General features: G+C 38.1%; 2 protein-coding genes across 7 annotated transcripts in view; one reads left to right on the forward strand and one right to left on the reverse strand.

Annotated features, from left to right (window-relative positions):
- Window positions 1–9,902, reverse strand: part of mino (glycerol-3-phosphate acyltransferase mino) — a 107,219-nt gene extending 97,317 nt beyond the window's left edge. The window contains exon 1 of one of the 2 annotated variants that reach the window (XM_069325896.1): window positions 9,552–9,902. The gene's annotated coding sequence lies outside the window, so the exon portion shown is untranslated. Of the gene's footprint in view, window positions 1–9,455; window positions 9,519–9,551 lie in introns of those variants that run through there. The other variant, XM_069325899.1, reaches the window with a different exon arrangement.
- A 2,758-nt stretch (window positions 9,903–12,660) lies between these two features.
- Window positions 12,661–22,213, forward strand: part of LOC123762334 (GDNF-inducible zinc finger protein 1) — a 36,009-nt gene continuing 26,456 nt past the window's right edge. For 3 of the 5 annotated variants that reach the window (XM_045748809.2, XM_045748807.2, XM_069325962.1), the window contains exons 1-2: window positions 12,661–12,751; window positions 17,650–18,089. The gene's annotated coding sequence lies outside the window, so the exon portion shown is untranslated. The remainder of the gene's footprint in view (window positions 12,752–17,649; window positions 18,090–22,213) is intronic. The other 2 variants (XM_045748810.2, XM_045748812.2) reach the window with 2 other exon arrangements.

Below are 22,213 nucleotides of genomic sequence, written 5' to 3' on the forward strand. Positions count from 1 at the left end.
GTATTCACCTAGTTGTGCAGGCGCGGGTTGAGCTCTGCTCATTCGGCCCGCCTCTCAACTGTCAATCAACTATTACTGACTAACTAATTTTTTTTCTCTCGCACACACACACACACACACACACACACACACACACACACACACACACACACACACACACACACACACACACACACACACACACACACAAACAATCGACCGGGTAAACAAGGATAAACTATTCAACACTGGTGGGAAACTGAGTACCCACATGAGCCACAGAGACGTTAAAAGGAACTTTTTCAGTGTCAGAGTAGTTAACGGATAGAATGCATTAGGCAGTGATGTGGTGGAGGCTAACTCCATACACAGTTTTAAATGTAGATGTGATAGAGCCCAGTAGGCTCAGGAATCTGTACACCAGTTGATTGACAGTTGAGAGGCGGGACCAAAAAGCCAAAGCTCAACCCCCGCAAGCACAAATAGGTGAGTACACACACACCAGGAAGCAACCCGTAGCAACTGTCTAATTTCCAGGTACCTATTTACTGCTCGGTGACATCACATTAACATTTACAGAGAGTAGAGAATTAATTAGGTATCTGGGAGCTAGTTAACTGTTGTGGGATGTATATCTTGAGGTACTGTATACAATGTTCACAACAGAGCAATGTATAATCATTTCATTGTATACAACACATTGAGAAAGAATGAAGGTTAGATCCGAAAATTATTGTGTGGCTCTCTCATGACTTGTTTCCGGCGCGAAGAGTTGTGAATTTACATGAAAATGTACCAACAAAATCTTGTTACATAGCAGTAGGAGTAACATTTACTCCCTAGGTCCACGAGTCTAGAGCGCTGTCCACTCGGCCACCACCTCCCTTATGAGAGGGAGAGAGTGAGTGTGTGTGTACTCACCTAATTGTGCTTGGGGGGTTGAGCTCTGGCTCTTTGGTCCCGCCTCTCAACTGTCAATCAACTGATGTACAGATTCCTGAGCCTACTGGACTCTATCATATCTACATTTGAAACTGTGTATGGAGTCAGCCTCCACCACATTACTGCCTAATGCATTACATCTGTTAACTATTTTGACACTGAAAAAGTTCTTTCTAACGTCCCTCTGGCTCATTTGGGTACTCAGTTTCCACCTGTGTCCCCTTGTTTGCGTACCACCCGTGTTAAACAGTTTATCTTTATCTACCTTGTCAATTCCTCTGAGAATTTTGTAGGTAGTGATCATGTCTCCCATACTCTTCTGCCTTCTAGTGTCGTGAGGTGCTTTTCTCGCAGCCTTTCTCCGTAGCTCATGCCTCTTAGTTCTGGGACTAGCCTAGTGCCATATCTCTGAACTTTTTCAAGCTTCGCCTAGTGCTTGACAAGGTACGGACTCCATGCTGGGGCCACATACTCCAGGATTGGTCTTACATATGTGGTATAGAAGGTTCTGAATGATTCCTTACACAGGTTCCTGAAGGCTGTTCTGATGTTAACCAGTCTCGCATAATCACACACTCACGTGTGTGTGTTTGTGTGTGTGTGTGTGTGTGTGTGTGTGTGTGTGTGTGTGTGTGTGTGTGTGTGTGTGTGTGTAAAATATACACTGAGGACAGGCAGCTTGTGCATGTCTATTCGTTAGGTGTATATCGAGGTCCACCTCCAAGGTCGAACTACTGACCTCCACATTCACCCTGGGCACAAGTAGTCTCGAACCACTAACCCCAGGAGCAGGAGACTGTAGTTCTATTAACTACTTTACCTACAGCATAAAGAAGAATTCCAGAAACAAGAAATGGCAGTTGTTAACTGCTTCTGGAATCCTTCCTCGAATGTAGATGTTGCAAGGTTCTTTGATTATGTAAGTTAACAATAAAGAACTAGATACAAATTAAATGTGTGCTATAAAATATGTGTATGTGACATATATTCATATAAGCACAGACGTTGCGGTATTCAGAGTAAGGACAGTTTTTCCTCAGACCCATGCTCGACTTTGTTACTTGCCCCATACACATGTTTTATTTCACACATTTCATTGTGATGAACGATGGACCTGCTAGTTCCAGTTTGCACTGTTCTACTTTCTTCAAATCCATCCAGGAGTTCTCGTCTAATGACACTTTTAAGGGACCTATTTGATAACTCAAGATTCCATTCAATACTGTCTTTATTTACTGCAGCCTTAGCAAGGGCGTCAACTTTGTCATGTTCCTGCATGCCAGTGTGAGAAGGAATCCACAACATTTTTATATTTACCCTCTTGCAAAGTATTCTTATATATCTACGTCTAGCTTCCAAGACAAGCACGTTATTACTTGATTGCAAACTGTTTATTGCTCGTAGTGAGGATAGGGAGTCAGAAATAATTAAGCTGTCTACTTCAGTGTTGTCAATAATTTCGAGTGCTACCAGTATCGCTACCAACTCGGCTTGCATTGTGGACGTCCAGTTACTAATTCGGATATTTCTTTGAATTGTGCTGCCATCGGGCTGATGAGCAATAACAGCACTTCCTGCCCTCCCTGTAGCTGTATTGAGTGATCCGTCAGTGTATATGGTCTGTGCAATGTTGTTTTCAGCTTGTATATTGTGAATGTGTTCTATGGTGCTTAATTTAGCAGCAAGCTGAGCATGAGGGTTGCTTGTGATTAGTTTCTTGGTGTGGTATGCAGGGGTCGGGATGTCAAAAGGTACTATCTACCAGGGTGGAAGGAAGTGCTGTACTCTTTCATCTGTATATACATCGTGCAGTGCCATCATTTTAATATGAGTGGCAGTTCTTTGAATCCATTTAGACTCGCTAGTTCCATTTCGTATGTGTTCTAACAGTGCAACTGACACAATGTTGTTTTTGTTATCACGCAGCAGCTTTAGTCCCATCATAAGATTAATTTCAAATATTCTATCTCTAATGCTAAGTATATTTAATTCTTTCCGCATGTTGAGAACTTTGGTAGTTATAGGACAGCCAAGTATAATTCTGAGTGCTTCATTTTGCATTTTTTCCAGTCTATCAATACTTTTGCCATTCTGCAGGACCAAAGCTGGTGCATGATAGTCTATCAGAGACCTTATATACGCTAAATACATCATTCTTGCTATTCTAATATTAACACCATATTTCGGGCTGTACCCCACTACAGTTCTGAAAGCCTTGAGTCTGTCTCTACATTGTTGATGTAACTTATTGACTGCAGTTGAGGTACAAGGGACAGAGACACCAAGGTATTTGAAAAAAGAGACATAGTCTATTGGTATGTTGTCTATCTTAAGTTTTCGTGGTCCACTTTTGCGGTTGCCAATTTGTCTGTTAAATACCTTAGTTTTAGCAGCGTTGATTACAAGACCAAGGCTCTCACAAGCTGTATGTATACAATTTAAGACTGTTTGCATTTTGCGGTGGGTTTTAGTATGCACAAAGATGTCATCTGCATAGCTGATAGTGATGTTTGCCGGACTAGTTGGGATTGATTTTAGTAAAGCATTAATTAGAACATTAAACAAGGTAGGACTAAGTACTCTTCCATGTGGGGTGCCTAGTTGCACTACTTTAGTTTCACTCTTGTAGCCTTGGAACAGCGCAGAGGACTTCCGGTTGGTAAGATAGCCTCGTATCCACTGTAATAAATGTCCCCCTATATCCATTCTCGCTAATTCATACATAATCACTTCCCTATTAGCAATATCAAAGGCATTTTTTAAATCAAGAAATGTTGTGTACTTGTGCCTTTTATCTCCATGAACAGTAAGAAAGGTTGTGATACAGTTGTGTACACTTTTACCATGTGTGAAACCATTGATATCAGGTGACATGTGCTCTTTAACTCTATACAATAATCTATTAAGCACCATTCTCTCAAAGGTTTTGCACATGCAACTGGTCAGTGAGATGGGACGGAAAGCATCAGGTTGGCCAGGCTTTGGTACAGGTACTGTAAGACTGGTGGTCCATGATACAGGCAACTGCCCAAAGACATAGCTGGCATTAAACAATTCTAATAATGGGTTACCGGGTACACGATGTAGGAGTCTTAGAATATCATAGGTGATACCGTCCTCACCAGGAGCAGTGCTACTGCCCCTGGAGAGGGCTGCATCCAATTCATAATCTGTATATGGAACATCACATTCATCATGTTGCTTGCTCAACATGAAATTTATGAGAGAATTTCTGTCTGTGGACCTCGCCTGCAATTTCTCCCTAGTGCTAGCTGGTAGCATTCCAAGGCTGGAAACCTGAGCCCATTTTGCAATTAACTGATTGGCTTTCTGTAGTGGGTTTGGGTGTGAAACTTGTCTACTATTTTTACCAATAATTTTGTTTATGCCTTTCCAGGCTTTGCCCAGGGGAGTATGCAGGTTAAGTCCACTAACAAAACCCTCCCATTCATTTTGTCTCAGTTCAGTCATTCTCTCCCTTGCCGCTGCAAGCGCGGCCTGAAACAGTTTTAACATTTGAGGAGTTCTAAGGCTCTTATATGCTTTACCTGTCTGTCTAGCAATTGATTTAAGCTCTTTCAGTTTAGCATCATCATAGTACTGGTTGTGTCTGACCTGTTTACCAGTACTTCTTTTTGTTTGGCGTGACTCACTATTTTTGATGGCCTCATAGGTATATGGGTACATCCGGTCTCTTACCCTCGACCGCGTCGGTACCTTTATGGTCAGGAAGCCACGGATATTTACAATGGGGCTCGGTCAGTCAATATGATTCCTTTGACATCACTCAACTTATGTATTCTGTTCTCGTATTGACAATTTGAATGATATCAAGAATATTTTGAATATCTTCTGACATAGATGGTGCTGTAGTTGATTGTTGTTCATGACCTGTCCAGTGGGTCGAGACTGGTCTCATTAGCATCTCTCAGATTAGTGGGAAGAAATTCTTGCTGCAAGAATGTGTGTTCTCAGAGCTAACTAGGGTAACTAAAATACTTATTTCCTAAATAAATACTTTAATTGTAAATATTTGAAAATATATGGTATGTTTCCGAATTTCTGACGATATTAAACATATTGTGGTTTATAATTAAGTTCTTAATAGTGATCCTATCCTGCATCATAATTTACATAATATCTACTTCTGTTTTGTGTATTAAAATGACTACTTTTTATGTTAATTTATTTCTGTAAATGATGATGATGATAAAGTTCAATAAATGTAAGTAAGAACATAAGAATGAAGGTAACTGCAAAAGACTTATTGGCCCATACGAGGCAGCTCCTCGTATGGAGCTGCCTTTGATAAGTAATTACCAAAGAAGGCACCAAGCCGGGAAGGCTGTGTAGCACAATAAAATAAGTCTACTGCTCCTGAAGAGGACGGTATTACTTACAGTTTACTGAGATTAGTCTCACAAGTACCAGGTAATCCACTTTTAGTGTTGTACAGAATGAGTTTAAGTGAAGGAGTATTACCTGATGATTGGACAGTGTCATTGTTCCCATCCCCAAAGCACACTCAGATAATTATAGACCCATATCTCTAACATAATTTTGTCTATTAGCACAGTTTTCGGCGTGAATGCATTTTGGTTCTACAAGGTAGCCAACTCCATCAAAATATTAAATATGTACCCAACTCAATTAACGATTAATCAACCAATTACTCCATGGGATAACTTGGATCTAGCAGTTGATTTTGTAAATGCACCCAAGAAAGATAATGTACACTCTACATTATTAAAACAGTTAACACTGTGAAGCATCACTGAAAGTACTCAGAGTATGGGTAACGATGTGTATCAGTGCTATACCGACGGTTCTGTAGAAGAAGGTGGATGATGTACCGGATGTGCATGTAATATATTTGAACAATCTTCTCTCGTACATACATGAATGAAGCGCGTCAATGATTGGGCAAGTACAACTCAAACCGAACTTGCATTCATATACCTTGCCACTGAATTTTTAAAACACAAAGGCAGTCGACTTATATACTGTGATTCGCAGAGTGCACTCCTGGTATTGAACGCACATAGTAGTGACACCCAGAAAATAGTCAGTGATATTCGAATGAATATTTTAGCTGCCAAAGAAAAGAGATTTGAAATTAAATTCCTATGGATACCATCACATGTTGGCATCTCAAGGCATGACACTGTTGATATGCTTGCAAAGACAGCCTGTAGAAAACCAGTGGTAGAAATTTATATGGGTGTTTCATTAGCAGTGACAAAGAGAATACTTAAGCAAACATCTAATGAAAATCTCACCGACCTAACAAATTCACAAAGACCTGAAAATTGTAGCATTAAATATTATGATAGATATCGTGCGGAGACATTCACATACAGGATTAATGGAACAAGAACCCAATGTGATGTTATAGTGGCCATAATACGCTTGGGATATAGACGTATCTGGCAGCTTTCTCAAAACCCAAATGTCGAGTACACAATGTGTCAACTTTGTAAAAGAGAAAATATGCACTCCCTTGAACATTATATTGTAGAATGTCCCATACTGACTGACTTTCGCCCTCCTGGGCTAAGGTATGCTGAACTGTGTAATTACTATTTGAGTACTGGAACACTTGATGATATATTGAACTTGTACCCTAGATTGACCATGTAACGTATCAATTATACAATGAATGTATGTGATGTAACTCTATAACCTGAGCTTGTGAAAGCACCTTAATCACCTTCAGTGATTAAGTGCTTAATTGCACACTAGTTTCTCTATCAGTTATCTCACCTTGTCAGAGTAAAAGAGACAAATATATGTGTATGTATGTGTGTATATATGTATGTATATATATATGTATATGTACGCATACGTCTGTGTGTGTATATGTATGTGTATAAAGTATATGTGGAAGCTGGTCAGAATTCAATTTCACCTTTGTAAATGCACGTTAATGACACTATGTAAAAGACACATCGAACACTTTATGTAGGGCATACGTAAATCTGTGTATTTATGTATTTACGTATGTAGCTTAGCCTAGCATTTTAAAAACACTACAATCACCTTATGTGGTTAATTGTTCAATAAATCCCTGACCTATATGTTTAACAAATCTCTAACCCTATCAATGGAGTTAGTTAGTTTAGTTCTTATATTATGCACCCTATACCCATCTTGTGGGCGGTAGTGGAAAGGGTTAGAGTCCATGGCGGACTGAAGAAAATGTATATATGCTGGTTAGCATTGTTAATGTGTGGCCACGTCTGTGGTAGAAAATAATACAAAAAATCAAATAAAGGTATTATTGAAACTTTATAGGAAAACATTAAATGCTAAATATATCTTTAATATTATACTTGAAATATTGTATACTTTGCTCTTTCCATCGTACTTCTGCACCTGCTGGCAAGTGGTTCGGTGCAGTGTGCAGGTGATGTTCATTACTGGGTGAGCTGGCAGGTGATGTTCATTACTGGGTGAGCTGGCAGGTGATGTTCATTACTGGGTGAGCTGGCAGGTGGTGCTCACCTGCCAGCTCACCCAACGAAAATTTGGTTTTTAATACACTTACACATTTATTGGGTCTTTCCTTCACTTTCATTCAAGCACTAGGGTATTACAGTAAGTGTTTTAATTATAATATTTATTAACGTTATTATTTTGAATTTTTATTATTATTAGTATTATTATTAACAGGAGAGGAGTGTGTGTGTGTGTGGGGGGGGGGGGGGTATAATGGTACACATGTCCACATCCCAATGCCCGCCCTTCCAGGACTGGGGGTGCGGGGGTGTACAATAAACTATACCCACATCCGGCGGCAGCTTGTCGAAGGCGGAAGTGTAGCCTAGACTATTTGTCATGATAATTAGTGATGACTCTTATTTTGATTATGGGTCCGTAATCCAGCTAAGCTTTTATTCTTAATTTATATTACAATGCTGGTAAAATACACTTCTTGATGATGAGTATGGAGTACAAATGAACTCATTGTGTACCCAAGTTCAAGTTCAAGTGTGTTTATTGAGATAAGCAATAAATACATCTCAAAGGGATAGAGTAGCTTAGGCTATTTCAACCCCCCTCTAATTCAAGTCCCTCAAGGGGTGCACAAATACTGTGACTACAAATAGACAAATAACATTACAAGAATCCAAACAAGAATTGTGTACCCTATACTCACAGGATGAATATAGGGTACACAATAAACTACCACTCACATCATGGGTATGGGTTGCACAAGAAACTATCGCGCAGAGGATGAATATGGAGAGCAAAGTAAACAAAGATTCACACGATGAGAAAGGGTTGCGCAATGTCCTATGACTCACAGAATGAGTATTAGCTGCACAATAAACTACAGGTCACAGGATAAGTATGGGTTGCACAATAAATTACAGGTCACAGGATGGGTATGGGCTGCACAAACTACCGGTAACAGGATGAGTATGGGATGCACAATAAATTACGGGTCACAGGATGAGTATGGGTTGCACAAACTACTGGTAACAAGATGAGTATGTGGTGCACAATAAATTACCGCACAGAGGATGAGTATAGGGTGCACAAACTGGTTGGGTAAATGGAAATGGTTGGGTACATTTCCTTTCACCTAATGCGACTATTCATGTGTCCGAACACCGGCGATTGTGTGGTATTGGCTATTTATTTAACCATAACTTTGCATTCATTTAATAATTATATTAAGACATGTTTTCCTTGAAATGTAGTTACATTATCGTCTACATGGCTTTATTCTGACATAAAGACCTATGGCGTTACTTTGCATATATGCAAAGTAATTATAAAATTGATTGGCTTGTGTGGAGGCCTTCACACTCCCTGAGCGAGCCATCAAGTAACTATAAAAAGGCATATATCTTAACTTTCAATTCAGTTATATTTATGCCAAATTATTAACATGCAGCTTATATTTATGTCTTTATGATGACATAGAAAACTTCGTTTATTACAATATCTAGATTAAATTAACATTGATCTTCGGAAGGTCATAGTTCCCATATCGGTAAGGAGAGCGTCGGCCATGAAGCCTTGTTTAAAGTATGAATATTTTTCCTCTCTAATAAGGTATAATCTCTGTGATGGATTCACAAAAACTATTTTATATCTGCCTTTCTGATAACATATACAAATATAATCTTTATTTGTGAATATTTCTTAATTAAGCAATATATCAGAGGGCGTGTAGGGTTCGGTGTTCAATGAACGAAAAGGACTGGATCACTGTGTACAGGAGGCTGATATGGCAGCAAACACTCTCCTGGCGACCATATATCTTGGATAAGTCGCTCCACACAATTGTCGCTTGGACCGTCGACTTCCTATGGCGTCACCTCTCACATATTTACGTCTAATTTCGTTATGAAATTAAATTATTTCAGAGTAAAAATAGGTTTGATCATGTTCTATGTGTAGCACCAACATTATAGTAAGTAAATATACCATATTTCTTCATTACTTACGTAATGCTAAGACGATTTGGGTAGTTTTGGGCTGATTTGGGTCGATTTGGGTAATTCTATGGACCGCATTCTTACCGTTTTCTTCTTTATTTCAGAATAAGAGCGGGTAATTGTGTGGAGACAAAGTGCCCCAAGAGGTCAGAAGAAGTGGTAGTTGGTGTGACTACTGACCTGTGAGAGTATAGAAGAAGAAGAAGAGCCGCGGACCTCCAGCCTGGCGGCCTGACACACAGCTGCTCACACCTTCAACAACAACAACACACAAGTGTGTCAAACATTCTTGACTCGTGCGCTTAAAAACAAAATACAAATGATAAACATAAGGAAATGATAACAGAGTTTCAGCTTTATAAAATACACAAAATTAACTGATTTCATCCAGCTGTATTTTAAGCTTCAGCAATAACTCTGTCCCGTGGGGCAGTGGTAAAGCACTCGCCCGGCGCTTTGCAGGGGCTTTGGCCTGGGTTCGTATCCAACTGGTAGGGAAGTCCTTCACTGTAGCCTCTGTTCAACAAACAGTACTACCCTAATTGTCCTTGCAGGGGTTGAGCTTTGGCTCTTTGGATGAATGAGTGAATTGGTTCCCGGTTGTTAAACGATTTGGCAGGTCGTAGTCCCGCTAGTACAGTCGGGTTTGTTCTCGACTCACACTCGAGAATTACGGGTTCGGGTTCAACATTAGAATCTGTGAGATTCTTTGAGGATTTATTTATTTTGTTTTTATTAACAAGCTTAGGTATACACAGCAATGTGCTGCTAACCTATTCTATATGAAAAATTGCAGTGTATATAAAAAAAATAGCTATAAGTTCACCTAATATTTCCATCTCAGGATGGTTACTCATACATCTAATTAAATCAAATCAAATCAAATGTTTATTCAGGTAAATTGCCTTCCAGTGAATGCAATTCACTAGAATTCCTCTTTTTTCCAATTCAGTGTTGCTTTGATCTCAATTAGTAATTAATTAGTGCTTTGATCTCAATTAAACTTTTGCCTTATTTAAAAGCAAAACCAAAAAGTACCTAACTTCATCTTCTTAGTTTCCTACACTGAGCTTTAAATTTGCTCTGTACCTAGTGTTACTCAATCTCCTAATTTTTATGTAATTTCAAACAACCTTATCATTGTGTTCATTGCTGTCTTCTTTTATGTGCTAGCCATATGCTGTATTGTGACTACCAATTTTTGTCAACTACCATTCAAGCTGTCATTGCAACCAATCTTATATTGTTTCTGCTGTATTATGCCTACCAAATTTTTTTGTCAACTACCATTTTTGTTGTTACTCAACACAAAGCTGCTGTTGGAGCAGTGTCCAATTCTGGCCCCAGACATCACTCGGTGCCCCTACTCAAATCTCTGAATATGTTAGACATTAAGTCACTGCACATTCTCTCATGTGTATTATACATATATAAAACGCTAAACTATAATGCCAATCCTGATCTCAAAAGCTTCATAGAAGGTTGTAACAGAACCCATGAGCACCACACTAGAAATAAATACAGTTTTGATATTCCTAGAGTACGACTTAATCAAACTAGAAATGCTCTACAAATCAAGTAGCCCAGAATGTGGAATGACCTTCCCAACCATGTTAAAGACTGTACCTCTCTCAACCAGTTTAAGTTAAAAGCGAAGCTATACCTAATAAATTCCCTGTAACCTACCTTACCCTTCTATTGTCAACCAATGTCTGTTTTTTCTTTAAAGAGCGCTGTTTGTCGACATAATTGTATTTGTGCTGCTTTTTCATCTATGTTTTCATTTCTTGTTTTCATTCTACTCATTATGCTCAATTAGTATTAAGCTTGTCATTTAAGTTTATCATGCCCGAAACGCTTTGCGTAATAGTGGCTTTAGGCATTGTATGTACTAGCTCTACCTATAAGTCAACCAATCCTTGTATAAATTTATTGTATGTATGTACCTTACCTAAATAAAATTGTATTGTATTGTATTGTATTCAAGCTGTCATTGCAATCAATCTTAGCTACCTATGTGCTTTAATATACTGTACCTACAATTTTCTCTCATTTTTTTTTCATTTCATGTAATCTGTTATCATTTTTTGTCTATAATTTTGCAAGTATTTACCTCCTTAAAATTTTCTTAGATTAAGGACCTGCCCGAAACGCTGCGCGTGCTAGTGGCTTTACAAGACTGTAATTACCATATTTGTATCCTCACATTCCTTATGTACATTCTTGTATATGCATAAATAAATAAATAAATAAGTATTAAGTTCTAGTCTAAGTGTTTTTTCCCACGCCTTGCCCGAAATGCTGTGCGTAAAAGAACACTGCTTTTTCCCAAAAAATCGGTGGGTTTTCTGAGGGGGAAGGAAAACGTACGTCTAGGAGCTGAGTCTAACTGTCCAAGCTGTGCGGGCAACGAGCCAATGTTATATAAGCTCTGCCCGCAGACTGGGGGGCCCCTGTTCTCGACAAGCAAGCAGCTGCTCACTTACAAAACGCCCACCCTCCTCCCGGGATCCTCTGCATCCCCTGTTTTCTTTTCCAAGGGATAACCCACAAACAGGCTCAGGGGGGCACTTGTTCTAGCTTGCTAATCATTTGCGGTATCTTTGGGGGGGCTCCGCTGGAACCCCCAAAGTGATAAGCCTGCAGATAGCTAAGCAATATTACCATGAATTGTAATTAGTGTAAATTCAAATAATGCAACTTTCAGTTACTAACTATAGATGTAACTATTAATTGTTGTTGATTTAATACTTTATGATTATAATGATTATGCATTATAATAAATATTTAATACTTTATTGTTATGCATTAGTCACTAATTATTTATCATTCACCCTAATTAGCTATTTGATTCATTAAAAATAATTGCTTATCATTATACTATGTTATTATTATTATATTATTTATATAATAATTTATTTATTATTAATTTATTATTATTAATTTATTATTATTAATTTATTATTATAAATTTATTATTAATTTATTATTTATTATTAATTTATTATTTATTATTAATTTATTATTTACTATTATAAAATAAACAAGTCCTCAATCTGAGCGCGTTTTCTTCCAACCGCAGAAATAGTGGCTTTAGGCCACTATTTAATAAAAAAAATAAATTTAATAAAAAAATATTATCTAAGCTTGTTAATAAAAAAATCACTCAATACTTTATTTAATCTCTCTCTCTAGAAACAATTACTACATGACACATTTTTAAATTATTACATGACGTATGTAAAAACTGAAGATACCAATGGAAATAATTTTTATTATAATAATTTAAATTTAGCGGGCAAGTTAAGGCCAGGCCTGGAGCCGCCTGGCGGCGGTAACGCGTCGGTCAACAACGACCCACCGACCACTACACCTAATTGGTAAGTTCTCTCGCCTTTAATAACTACACTACTACCTTCTTGTACATGTCTCCTCAATTATGCTCTAGCCCAAACACGGCCATTACAGCCAAACAACATTTAATATGCTTGTGATGTAGTTAGTAGTAGTGCGAGGCTTTGTGTGATAATGCAGGTTAGCATGATTGCGCGGAGAGTCACTTTATCTCGCGAGTACTCCGTCTCTCCTGCTACTAATGGTCTTCTCGGCGGCTTCGCTAGCTACACACCTCCTAAGACAACATTATCTGCTCGAGGATAGATGTTTATGAGGAAGGCGGAGAGTGAGAGAGAGAGATGTGGAGGATGGCAGGGTGACCCGCCGCGCACCCTCGCCAGGTCCTCCATCTTTGTTGTTGTTGTTGTGTGGCGGGTCACACGCACACCTGACGCTGTCACATGTGGCGGGTCACACGCACACCTGACGCTGTCACATGTGGCGGGTCACACGCACACCTGACGCTGTCACATGTGGCGGGTCACACGCACACCTGACGCTGTCACATGTGGTGGGTCACACGCACACCTGACACTCACATGTGGTGGTCCCACACTCCTGGTCACACGCACACCTGACTCTCGCATGTGGCGGGTCACACACACACCTGACACTCACATGTAGCGGGTCACACGCACACCTGACACTCACATGTGGCGGGTCACACTCACATGTGGTGGTCCCACACTCCTGGTCACACGCACACCTGACTGTCACATGTGGTGCTCACACGCACACCTGACACAGTCACATGTGGTGGTTCCACACTCCTGATCACACGCACAGCTGACATAATGGATTCCTAGAAATAATCCTCAAATTGTGCTATAATGTACCTGCTGATAATCCTCAAATTTTATTATAATGTACAGTACCTACTAATCTTCTTCAAATTTTCTTACAATGTTCCTGTTAAAATTTTTCAATTTTGCTAGAAATTAGCTGCATAAAATTATATGTTAGATGAAGGACCAGATATAATCTTTAAGTAAGATTAAAGATTATATTGCATTTTAGTGGCTTTACAAGAATCTAAAAACATCAATGTTATGTACAGTACTCTCATAAACCCAAAGTACCTTCTTGTATATATGTAAATAAATAATAATCAATATTTGTATATTATCAATATTTGTATCACCCCTTGTATGTATGTACTTTACCTGAATAAAGATTTGAATTTGAATTTTGAATAAATAAATGTGTGGCTTGGTAAAGGGTAAAGTCAACCATATCCAGATGATTGCCAGTTATAGACAATAGTGCTAAAAATAGTTTGGTACTTGGTGCATAGAAAGAAACAGCGGAATTGCCAGGAACTCTTCACTTATACATACTAAAGTAACATATTACATATACAGTACTGTATTTGAAAAATATTTGAAAAGCTAATCTACAAGCAGCTTTACTCTTACCTAGCCAAATACAATATACTTAGCTATATGCTTATATCAATGATATAACCTCTCCCACTCTACCACTAACTGTAGGAGTGCCACAGGGCAGCATCCTAGGACCTCTTCTATTTCTTATACTGTATACAACAATGATCTGCCTAATGTCTCTTAACATTCTTAAACCTGTATTATTTGCTGATGATTCTACCCTTATCTACTCAGACCCTAACCTACTCAAATTAAATAATGTTGTAAATAATGAATTAAAAAAAATCCACTTGGTAATGTCAATCAACAAACTCTCACTAAACATAGAAAAGACCTACTACATCTTACTTGGAAGCAAATCAACAAATGCAATTCAGCTTCAGATAGACAATGTTAACATCAGCAATAAAAATGATGTTAAGTTCCTTGGCCTATACTTAGACAAGAGACTCAATTTCAGCACCCACATACAACACATAACCAAGAAAGTCTCAAAAACAGTTGGTACTCTCTCTAAAATTAGATATTATGTTCCAAAATCTGTTTTCCTCTCACTGTACTTTGCACTAATCTATCCCTATCTTACATATGGTATCTGTGCTTGGGGTTCAACCACTGCAAACTACCTCAAGCCCATCATCACCCAACAAAAATCTGCTATCAGAACAATATTAAACTCTGCTTTCAGACAACACTCAGTTCCCATGTTTAAATCCCTAAACATAAACTCACTCCACACGTTCTCTTGTGTCATTTACAGTTACAAAACCCTGTTCTGAAACTCTTCCTGGACAGATGTAATAGAACCCATAATCACCACACCAGAAATAAATATCTCTTTGATATAACCAGAGTCAAACTTAATCTGTGTAAACACACTATGCAAATAAAGGGAGCTAGTCTGTGGGACTCACTCCCAAACGAATTGAAACTAACTAATGTTAAGGACTACCTTACAGGAAACTATCCAGAGTCTCTGTACCTAACTCCCACTAATTACTCTGATGTTGATGAGATAACTTTGTCTTAAAAGAAAGAATTAAGTGCCCTTGCTGAGATACCAACTCTAATTTACAAAAAAGCCTCCAGATTTCTGGCTCCTGCCATTGCATTGCTCTACAACAAATCACTTGAACTCCAAACCTTTCCAGATATTCTAAAAAAAAAAACAAGAGTAACATCAGTCCATAAATGTGGTGATCTTACTGATGCCAACAATTTCAGACCTATATCAATTCTGCCAACATTGTCAAAATTATTTGAAATGCTAATCTACAAGCAGCTTTACTCTTATCTAGGCAAACAAAATATACTTAGCTCTTGTCAATATGACTTTAGACTCCCAAAAAGCACTAACGCTGCACTGATTAGTATGATTAACTTGATACATGCAGCTCTTGATAAAAATGAGTTCCCTGTTGTGTTATTTGTTGACCTACATAAGGCTTTTGACACTGTCAACTACCAAAACCTTCTTTTTAAATTACATCATTATGGAGTCAAAGGTCACTCCCTGCAATACCTTCAGTCTTACGTTAGTGACAGGCTCCAGTATGTTTCTGTGAATAATTCCATTTCTCCTACCCTACCCATCAACATTGGTGTTCCTCAGGGCAGCATACTTGGCCCTCTCCTCTTTCTCATCTATATTAATGACCTTCCAAATGCCTCCCAGCACCTCAAACCAATTCTATTTGCTGATGACACAACCTTCATTTACTCCAGTCCTGACCCCCTTGCTCTAAATGTCACAGTGAATACTAAGCTAAATAAAGTCCATCTCTGGCTAACTGCCAACAAACTCACCCTCAACATTGACAAAACTTTCTATATTTTGTTTTGCAATAAATCCTCAAATCAAATAAATCTCAGGATAAACAATACTCAAATTTGTAACAAAGTAGATGGCAAATTCCTTGGAAACAAGCTGAATTTCCAGGGATACATTCTAAATATATAAAAAAAAGTTTGAAAAACTGTTGGCATTCTTTCTAAGATCGGATATTATTTATTTATTTATGCATATACAAGAATGTACATAAGGAATGTGGAGAATTACCATACAAATATGGTAATTACAGTCTTGTAAAGCCACTAGCACGCGCAGCGTTTCGGGCAGGTCCTTAATCTAAGAAAATTTTAAGGAGGTAAATACTTGCAAAATTTATAGACAAAAAAATGATAACATTATGTACCTAGCCCTGCCCCTAGTGATGTTCTATTAGTCTCTCATCTATCCTTATCTCAACTATGGTATTTGTGCTTGGGGTTCTACTACCCAAAATCATTTACATCCTCTAATTACTCAACACAAAGCTGCTATTAGAACAATATCTAATTCTGGCCCCAGACATCACTCGGTACCCTTACTCAAATCTCTGAATATGTTAGATATTAAGTCACTGCACATCCTCTCATGTGTATTTTATATATATAAAACGCTGAACTGTAATGTCAATCCTGACCTTAAAAGCTTCCTAGAAGGTTGTAACTGAACCCATGAGCCAGAACCCACCAGAAACCCACCAGAAACCCACCAGAACCCACCAGAAACGAATACCTATTTGATATTCCAAGAGTACGACTTAATCAAACTAGAAATGCTCTACAAATCAAGGGATCCAGAATGTGGAATGACCTTCCCAATCATGTTAAAGACTGTACCTCTCCCAACCAGTTTAAGATAAAAACTAAGTGCTATCTAATTAACTCCATGTAACATAAAAACTAAGTACAGTACTACCTAATTAACTCCATGTAACCTACTTTACCCCTAAATGTCAACCCATGTCTACTACTGTATTTTAAACAATGCTGTTTGTTGACCAAATTGTATATTTGCTATTTTTCTGCCATGTCCCCCCCCCCCTTTTTTTTTATCTTGTCAACACAATTTATACTTTAATCTCAATTAGTATTAAGTTTTAGTCATAGTGTTTTTCCTGCCCAAAATGCTTTGCATAATAGTGGCTTTAGGTATTGTATGTACAGTACTAGCTCTATAAATCCATCAATGTTTGTATTTCACCTTGTATGTATGTACTTTACTTGAATAAACATTTGATTTGATTTGATCATGTAATTATTATCATTCTTTTCTTTTTTTCCAATTCAATTTATGCTTTTGATCTCAAACTGTATTGTATTGTATTTTATTCTAAGTATTATATTTTAGTCTTTAAGTTTTTTCCCACAACTTGCCTGAAACGCTGTGTGTATTAGGGGCTTCAGGCATTGTATGTACTAGCTCTGTCTATAAATCAAACATTATGTGTGTACCTCATTTTCAATGTACAGTATGTACCTATACCTGAATAAACATCTTATCTTTCTTAACGTATCTTATAAAAGGCATCTAATATGCAATTGTTAAGAAACAAAATATTATAACTTTTTTGCATGATTTTGTACATAGTATTTATGAAAATCCTACAGTAGTTATTTGTTATACAATTTAAGGGGGTCATATATGATTTAAAATTCTCCTTTGTTTTCAGACAGATGTATGGTCCTCAAGCTGAAGGATCACACTTGTCAAGACTCTGGCACCAACATTGACCTATTTTCAGTAGTCAGAATAAAAACAAATGCTGTATACAGTATCTCCAGACTACTTCAAAATGCCAAGAATATATGCCAAACATACTATGCTACCTTTCATATAAATATCAGACCTTAAAGGTCAGTGTTATTTCAAGGAATGAGCCACAGAACATGGGGTGTCTGGTTACTGGTGTCTAGATGCAAGGGAATGGATGAAAAAAAATATGAAAATACTAGAGTACTGACATCCTGTTATCTCCAGTAATATCAGGACTCGATGCTCGGTGATTCCCAGAAAATTAGTCACTGATCATTTGGGTACCTGGTGAAAATGTCCAACACGACTGAGATGCCAGTGTCCAGACACCCACAGAGCTTGTCATCCAGGAACTAGGTATGTTATTCTAGATGTGTTGCCTATTAGTATTAAAATAGAAATAATGTAGAATATAAAATACATGTTTGTACAGTACAGTACTTGCAAAAATCCATTATAAATGGACAATATATATATTGCCATCTCTGTAACCAGCACCAAGGTGCCCAGACACTTGGTATTGTTAGAATTCTAGACATTACAATTTTTTTGTTAATATCCCTTTGGGTATTATATTTACAGCCTTTATTTTGGTATCATTGTATAGAACAATATCTCTTGATTCATCCCATATATTTTCCAAGAAAATGTCATATTACCATTTTTATATTTAACTGAATGTTAGCAATTTAATTGCCCAGTCACTGGTTACTTTATCCAATTACAGCTACTCTACCAGAGACAGTTACGTCTTTAGTACTAGAATTATCTGTAAAGGTTCAGCTACAATAGTTGTTCATATGAGAAATCAACCAGCCCTTTCCATTACTTCAGTGAAAACAAAAACATTGGGGCTGATACCTGCTCGATACCTGTTGATGGGGTCCTGGAAGTTGTTCAACTCCTCAAGCCCAGCCCGAGGCCAGGCTTGACTTGTAATAACAAATAACATTTTTTTTTTTAGGAAAAGTACATACATAGACGCAGAGTTAGAAACATAATGTTGGATTTATAGATAGAGCTAGTACATACAAGTCTATGTTTTCATTTCTTGTTTTCATTCTACTCATTATGCTCAATTAGTATTAAGCTTGTCATTTAAGTTTATCATGCCCGAAACGCTTTGCGTAATAGTGGCTTTAGGCATTGTATGTACTAGCTATACCTATAAGTTAAACAATCCTTGTAAATATTTATTGTATGTATGTACCTTACCTAAATAAAATTGTATTGTATTGTATTGTATTGTACAATACCTAAAGCCACTAATATGCATAGCATTTCGGGCAAGGTGTGGAGGAAAAAGCACTTGACTAAAACTTAATAGTAATTGGGAGTAAAGTATAAATTGTGTTCAAAAAAAGGGAATTAAAAAAAAAAAAAGGGGGGAACATGGCAGAAATCAGCAATTGAACAAGTTGGTCAACAAATAGCATTGTTTAGACATGGGTTGACATTTAGGGGGTAAGGTAGGTTACAAAGGGTTAATTATAGGTAGTACTTGTTCTACACTTAAACTGGTTGAGAGAGGTACAGCCTTTGACATGATTAGGCAACTCGTTCTCGCAAATTTAATAAGTCAATATTGACTTATTAAATATGTGCATAGGTGACATACTTAACATAATAGATACCCTTAAAAAGATTCATAGAAAACACCGACCTTACCTAACCTTGTTAGTATCTTAAGATAAGCATCTTATTGCTTCGTAATTACAATTATTACCTAACCTATAATAGGTATAGTATAACTATAGTAGGTATAGTATAGTATAATATATAGTATTACCTAACCTATATTATAGGTATAACCTATAATAGGTATAGGCTAAGTAATAATTGTAATTACGAAGCAATAAGATGCTTATCTTAAGATACTAACAAGGTTAGGTAAGGTCGGTGTTTTCTATGAATCTTTTTAAGGGTATCTATTATGTTTAGTATATCACCTATGCACGTAGTTAATAAGTCAATATTGACTTTACGAATTTGCGAGAACGGGTTGAATTAGGGAGGTCATTCCAAATTCTGGGTCCCTTGAGTTGTAGAGCATTTCTAGTTTGGTTAAGTCGCACTCTTGGAATATCAAATAGGAATTTGTTTCTGGTGTGGTGCCCATGGGTTCTGTTACAACCTTCTAGCAAACTTTTAAGATCAGGATTGACATTGCAGTTCAGAGTTTTAAATATATAGAGTACTAACCTATACTTCTTCTCGAGGTCATGCTTTTTATTAATAGATTTAAGTATCCCCTTTGTAAGCCATGGATTGTTTAGCCTTTTAATTGTGACTTGTTTTGTTAGCATAGGACAGTGGGTGTTATAAAGGCTGACAGTTTTCTGAAGAAATGTTTGTACTACTAGGTTGATGTTCCCTATGTTACCTAATTCGATCTCCCAGTTGATATTAACAGCAGCAGCAGCAATAAAATTGCCTATAGAAGTTTCATTGTGCATCTTGAAGCTTATCTTCCTTGTATCTAGAGGTGGTTTATTAATGTTGGTTAGGAGAAATGTGGGGTAATGGTCTGTTGTTCTATCAATGATTATCCCTGAAGAAAACAGGGATCACATTCACAGATGTGAGAGCTTGATCTACCAGGCTGTGGCTTGGAACGGCTCACATATCCACCACAGCCCGTTGGTCCTGCACTCCTGAAAGAAAACTATCTAGTTTTCTCTTGAAGATGTCCACGGTTGTTCCCGCAATATTTTTTATACTCTCTGGGAGGATGTTGAACAACCGTGGACCTCTGATGTTTATATAGTGTTCTCTGAATGTGCTTATGGCACCCCTACACTTCACTGGTTCTATTCTGCATTTTCTTCCATATTGTTCATTCCAGTATGTTGTTATTTTACTGTGTAGATTAAACAAATACTGTGGGACCTGGCCCTCCAGTATTTTCCACGTGTATTGTTACGGCCAGCTTGGGCCAGTACCGGGTTCTTTCTGTCATCATGTCTTATAACCTCTTCTTCTTGATCCTACCCCAAGTCAATGGTAAGTTTTCAAGAACTGGTGGTAGCAAGTAACAGTGCACTGAATAAGGGGATGATAAACAATATGCAATTACACCTTCACCAATATATATATATCCCCAAGTATCACTACACATATTTAGACTGTGTCGCTTTCACTCGGGACACTCAATTGATCTGCAGTGTTCATCAACTCCCGGTGAGTCCACTATCTTCACATATACGTCGTCCACGCCCAATGGCACTCATCGGCGAGTTCACCTTCAACATAGGCCAGTCCACACATCGTATTGTCACGATGTCCCAGTACCCCACATCCGCTCTCCAGAAACACTGGCAGAGGGCTTCAGCCACAAGCTGACAGGGGTCTCAAATAATCATGTACAGGGGTGCTAACACCCTGGCAGAAGTCTCTAGCAACACACTAGCAGCACTTCTTAACAGACACCCTACTGTCATCTCGTAACCCTTCTTGGCCAATTCCCGGATACGTCAGTCCATACAACATTACATAAATCCAGCAGCTAACACACTGCTACTACCGACAGTGGACACTTTGCCCTCTCACAGGACCAAGTCAAGAGTTCTGGACTGCCCAAGGTGAACTGCCCTCCTCAGTATAATCGCCTCCTTACGTCACCTCTGTGAAAATAAAACATCATTAGCTAGACAGACAGTATTCTGGGTGACCTTAGGGTAACACCCTTCCACTGGGGAATTGACATTGTAATTGCTTTCACAACCTAGATGGTGTTGATATCCTTATGCCACCCACCAGAGGTCATTATCATCATCGACCTTACCTTCTAACCGAGGTATGAAACAGGAGCGTTTCATTGATGCCACACCACCGCCAGTAGATGGCGTTGTCTGTGTCGCACCTAATACCTGGGTGATGAAGTGCAGGTCCATAGATGGTGCCAAAATTGCCACTCCACACTCCAGCAATGGAGTGTGGTATTATTATTTTTCTCTCTCTCTTATTACCTTTCTAGTGAGTACATTTGGAGAGCTATGAGATGATCCCAATAATTTAGGTGCTTTATCGCGTCTATGTATGCAGTACGGTAATTGACACTTTTAAAGTTGAAATTACCACAGGTTAATGTATGATATTTTCTGTTTATCTTTTTTGAAATTTATTGATTATTTGGCATCTGTCCTTTTGTGTAAGTTTCCAGAGTGTTGTTCTACCTGTCCTATTTATGGATTGCTGGCCGATACCTAATTCTGTCACCTCATACCCATCACCTTAGGTGGCGCTCCTCTCACTGGCATTTGGGGTGGATGTGATACCTCTCTCCTTTCTCTGACTGCCTCAGGCATTTTTCTACCTATAGCCAGCTCTAGCTTCTCTAAAACCTTCCTGGTCTTTGGATCATGAGTTGGCATTCTGGACCTTTCTTCATTATCGGGTTTTCCTATTGGTCCAGTGTTAATTTTTCATAGCTGCTTTTCTTTTGGCTCTTGCTTCTGGCCGTAGAGTAGTGGGGAGCTTCA

The sequence above is a fragment of the Procambarus clarkii genome, chromosome 2 (assembly GCF_040958095.1).
Source record: "Procambarus clarkii isolate CNS0578487 chromosome 2, FALCON_Pclarkii_2.0, whole genome shotgun sequence".
Taxonomy (NCBI): domain Eukaryota; kingdom Metazoa; phylum Arthropoda; class Malacostraca; order Decapoda; family Cambaridae; genus Procambarus; species Procambarus clarkii.